This window comes from Triticum dicoccoides, chromosome 3A (assembly GCF_002162155.2).
Source record: "Triticum dicoccoides isolate Atlit2015 ecotype Zavitan chromosome 3A, WEW_v2.0, whole genome shotgun sequence".
NCBI lineage: Eukaryota > Viridiplantae > Streptophyta > Magnoliopsida > Poales > Poaceae > Triticum > Triticum dicoccoides.
The window spans coordinates 534,579,210-534,584,663 of NC_041384.1; the positions used below are offsets into that span (position 1 = coordinate 534,579,210).

Here is a 5,454-nt window from a genome sequence, read left to right on the forward strand (position 1 = left end):
CGTACCGCAAAACGGGACTCCACGGGATACTGTTCATCTCCACCGTTGACCTCCTCCAGCCTCCACGGGCTACTGTCGACCTCCTCCAGCCTCCACGGGCTCCTGTTCATCCAGCCTCCACCGCGCGCTACTCCACCGGCTACTGTTCAACCACCCCTCTACCGTCTACTGTTCATCCAGCCCTCCATACCACGGGGTCCTGTTCAACCACCCCTCCACAGGCACCCCTCCACCGTCTACTGTTCATCCAGCCCTCAACACCATGGGGTCCTGTTCATCCAGAGGCAACACCATCGCTCATTGTTCATCCAATCCCCCCGGGCAACACTCACTGTTCATCCAATCGATCGACTTCAGTTAGCAGCAGTAGCGAAGGAATCGCTCGATCAGGTTCAGTTAACAGCCATCGATCGACCGCTCGGGTTCAGTAACGCGTAGCCTGCTTTTTTCCATAAGAAAGAAAAAAGAACTTACTATCTTTGGGATCTGATACTACACCGCTGCTTAATCCCTTAGTGGATCGGCTCTATTACATAAGCGGATTCCTAAATTTTGCCCCATATCATGGGATAAGTAAGCAGTTTTTTTAGTTGTATCGACCCAGTCGCTCACTAATTGATCTTTACGGTGCTTTCTCTATCAATTTGAGAAACTTTATCCATAGAGTAGTAGTATAGGCCATACTTTCTTCGTTCTTTGATTCTCGTGAAGTGTCCTTCCTTCCTACAGCTGATAGGGAAAAATCATTGTTTTTATGATCCCTATGTAGAAAGCCCTTTTTTCTAGTATTTACTAGAAAATTTGATCCTCTCTTTTTTTTCTATAGTGGAGATAGTCGCACGTAATGACAGATCACGGCCATATTATTAAAAGCTTGCGGTAAGAAGGGGTTTCGTTCTAGTGCCCGGAAATAATATTCCAAAGCCTTTGTATGCTCTCCATTGCTTGTGTGTATAAGGCCTATGTTATAGAGTATATAACTTCGATCATAGGGATCGATTTCTAGTCGCGTAGCTTCATAATAATTTTGCAAATCTTCCGCATAATTTCCTTCGGGTTGAGCCAACATCCGTTACGGTCGTTCATTCTATTCAAAAAATCTTCCTTCCAAAAGCGTACATGATGTTTTCATCTCATACGGCTCCTCCCTTCTGTACATAATAGTACTAAGCAAAATAATCTATAGAATCAAAATAGAATTAGTCCCGTCTCATTATGAACCAAAAGGGGCTGGTATTTTTCCAAGAAATCTCTAGCCAACCTTCCCACAAGAGGTTTTTCTTAACACCAATGAATTATATTAATGCTAGAGGAAAACGATAGCTCCAATAATTTCTTTGTTCTCAACGCCTCCTATTTAGAGGAATTAGCTACTTCAATGATCTTTGATGGTTATAGGGGTATCCAAAGTACAAGCCTGATGGTTGTTTGTTATCCCAACCATTCTTCCCAGCCCTGATACCGATCAGGAAAGGGGTAATTTCTTGTTGATTCCTATTTCTAGGTGTAGTGCTTTTCTCCCCTATGATGCCTACGGATACTAATAGAGTAGGATTGACCTGTAATCCATACCATACCATATCCTGTAGGTGTAACCTTTCGCTCAATACTCAAATCTATAATTGAAGTATCTGAAGCCGCATCAATCAAGGATACACGACGGAAGGAATTGTTAGTTCGCCTCACCTTCCCGAAGCGTGGGTTTGTTTGCTTTACAAATTTGGTTCTCTCTATGCCAACCCCCTCTCTTTTTCGTAAGACTGAGGTATAGGTAGGGCTAAAAAAAAGCAAAAAAAAGAGTCAAATCGCACCATCTCTATAATAAGTAAGTGCCTTTTTTTCTCCTGAGGTTGTCGGAATTATTCGCAATAAAATATTGGCTACAATTGAGGAGGTCTTATCAATGAAATTTCCATTTACACGGGATCTAGGCATAATTCCCAACCCATTCTATATAGAATTGTTTTCATTCCTTCACAAAATAACATAAAAACAAACACATTCGATTCTTATAATTATAAATAGATTGATCCATATGCTCTACTCTAAATCCATATGCTTTAAATGGATAAGAGAGATATGGATTTTCCGCTCAGCTCAAATTGTATCCTTTTCCTTCTGCTTGGACACGAAGAGATATGAAATATTTGACTAAGACTGGATTTCATTCCACTTTCCTATTTCTAAACAACAACTTATGTTATCAACTATTTCGTGTTTTCAAAGTTATTAATTGTCTCATACCCTATTTTTGATTTCGATAGTATGGTGTAGCGTATCTTATGCAAACGGAATTCTAAGGTTTCTTTATTTTATTATGCAATAAGAAGAATTCTTCCATTTTCTTTTTCTTTAGTTGCGGGAAAACCCAAATTAAAACTTTTATTTTATAGCGAGCGCAATTTCTAGTAAAAAATCATGTATCCTTCCACTTAGATCAAAAGGAATTTTTCCAATAGAACTATGGAACCCCCGAGTGGTTGCGGTTGTACCTGTACTGTAGGAATAAGAAAACTCGCTATTCACTCAGTTTATTTTCCATAATAAGTTATGTAGGAGAGATGGCCGAGTGGTTCAAGGCGTAGCATTGGAACTGCTATGTAGACTTTTGTTTACCGAGGGTTCGAATCCCTCTCTTTCCGTTTTTCTTAATTCATCAATGTTAAGGATCACAATGTATCAAATCAAATAACAATTTTTTCCAGCAATAATATAATATCTTATATTATCTTATTTTGATTTAATAGAAATTAGAAATTCTCTATAGCAAATTATTATGGTATGTAAAATACACATAGAGGAAAAAAGAAAAAAGGATCCTAATCCTAGGGTTAATCAATTTTAGCTAGTTGATGGGAAAATACAAATTAATGGTAATGGTCTTAGGGCGATTTAGTTCGGGGAAAGGGGAAGGGGAAGAAAATTCTATGAACCTTTCCTTTTTTCGTTAAGTTCAAGTCTGACGAGAGTAATATTCTACAACTAACAACTCATTTATTTTGAGACCGACCCACTTCCTATCTAGGATTTTATTTACTAGTCCTTTATATTCCAACGTGTCAATCGCCAAATGCTTTGGCAATTTCCCCGGGTCCGATGAAGCAATATAATTTTGAACCAGACCTTTTGATCTTTGGTTATCTTTCGTAGTAATAATATCTCGGGGTTTGTAACGAAAACTTGGTATATTGACTGTACGACCATTAACTAAAATATGTCTATGGTTGACTAATTGGCGGGCCCCAGGAATGGTTGAAGCCATACCCAATCGAAAAAGGATATTATCCAAACGCATTTCAAGTCATTGTAGTAAAACCTGGCCTGTTGACCTTTTTGCTTTTCCAGCGATATGTACATATCTAAGTAATTGTCGTTCTGTCAGACCATAATGAAAACGCAATTTCTGTTTTTCTTGAAGACGAATACGATATTGCTCCTTTTCCCAGAATTGAATTTTTTTTAAGATTACTTCCGGATTTAGGTGTTTTTCTAGTGAGTCCTGGTAAAGCTCCCAGATGGCGTATTTTTTTAAACGAGGTCCTTGATAACGGGACATGAAGACTCCTTTTTTATTTTATTGAAATTTCATTTTACACAATTAATTTCATTGTATTTACATTACAGAATACATCGAAATTAAAACTGAATTAAACTACAGGATAAACAGAGTAAAATCAACTAAAGTACCCAAAAAATGGAATTTCATCAAAATCTTTTTTTTGTATATATACTATTTATTTTATTGTTTTGTATCTAGCAAAATTGTAAGGTAAAAAACATAAAAGATCCTGGATTCTCCATTTAATTCGGAAAAAAAGAGATTCTTGTTCGTAGAACATCGATAGAGAAAAAAAAAGTCGACTATCGGATTTGAACCGATGACCCTCGCATTACAAATGCGATGCTCTAACCTCTGAGCTAAGTGGGCTTACATAACGGAAATAGTGTAACAAATAGAAATAGGTACAGTATAGGAAATCCGTAAAATCTCAGATATTAGTTATTAATCTTAGCTATTAACTAGTTCTAAATTTGAAGTTATACTTATAAAAATAAAAAAATACTAAAACTTCTTAAAGATAAAGTTAGCTTGATATGCTTAACTATAGGATATTAAAAAATAAAATTATAGAATTTATTGGTATTTTCATTCGATCATTATAGAGTTTATTATTTGTTAATAATTTGAGGGTTAATATTTCACTAAGGGGAACATAGAGTCAGAGTAAATAAAATTGCTAATTCTGATTAGAAAAAAAGAATAAATATCAAGCGTTATAGTATAATTTTGAATACTATAAAAAAGTAAGACGGGAGGTGGGGGAGATAAAAACATTTGGATATATTGATTCGGATTGAATTGCAAATACATCAAGGATAGAATCAATTCAATTCTGAATTGCAATAAGCAAGCGAGGTCTCTCAAATAGAGTCGAACTGAACTGCTAGACTACGTTGAGTGATGAACTCAATGATTCAAAAAAAAAACTAAGAGATGGATGAAATTACACAAGGAATCCTGGTCTCAAAGAAGAGGGAAATGGGGATATGGCGAAATCGGTAGACGCTACGGACTTGATTGTATTGAGCCTTGGTATGGAAACCTGCTAAGTGGTAACTTCCAAATTCAGAGAAACCCTGGAATTAAAAAAGGCCAATCCTGAGCCAAATCCGTGTTTTGAGAAAACAAGGGGTTCTCAAACTAGAATACAAAGGAAAAGGATAGGTGCAGAGACTCAATGGAAGTTGTTCTAACGAATCGAGTTAATTACGTTGTGTTGTTAGTGGAATTCCTTCTAGTTCTAAATTAGAGAAAGAGGGGTTTTATACCTTATACATTTAATAAACACGTATAGATACTGACATAGCAAACGATTAATCACAGAACTCATATTATATTATAATTATAATATAGGTTCTTTATCTTTTTTAAAAATGAAATTAGAAATGATAATGATTATGAAATAAAAAACTCATATCATAATTTTTTTTCATTATTGTGAATCCACTCCAATCGAATATTGAATAATCAAATTCTCAATTAAAATTCAAAGTTTTCGAGATCTTTAAAAAAGTGGATTAACCGTACGAGGACAAAGAGAGAGTCCCATTCTACATGTCAATACTGACAACAATGAAATTTCTCGTAAAAGGAAAATCCGTCGACTTTATAAGTTGTGAGGGTTCAAGTCCCTCTATCCCCAAATCCTCTTTTATTCCCTAACTATACTATATTATTATTATTTATCCTCTTTTTTTTCTTTTTATCAATGCACTTTTTTTCTTTTTTATCAATGCAATGGGTTTAAGATTCATTAGCTTTCTCATTCTACTCTTTCACAAAGGAATGGGAAGAGAACTCAACGGATCTTATCCTATTCATTGAATAGATTTCTTTTTTTATTAGAGTATCGGCAAGAAATCTTGGTTATTCACTCTATTTTTAAGTTTTAT

At 35.6% G+C, this 5,454-nt stretch overlaps 2 non-coding genes across 2 annotated transcripts; one reads left to right on the forward strand and one right to left on the reverse strand.

Moving 5' to 3' along the window:
- The first annotated feature begins 2,555 nt into the window (after window positions 1–2,555).
- On the forward strand, window positions 2,556–2,642 carry TRNAS-GGA. The gene has a single exon. It is a non-coding gene; the product is annotated as a tRNA-Ser (tRNA).
- Window positions 2,643–3,855: 1,213 nt separating this feature from the next.
- On the reverse strand, window positions 3,856–3,928 carry TRNAT-UGU. The gene has a single exon. It is a non-coding gene; the product is annotated as a tRNA-Thr (tRNA).
- Window positions 3,929–5,454: the final 1,526 nt, after the last annotated feature.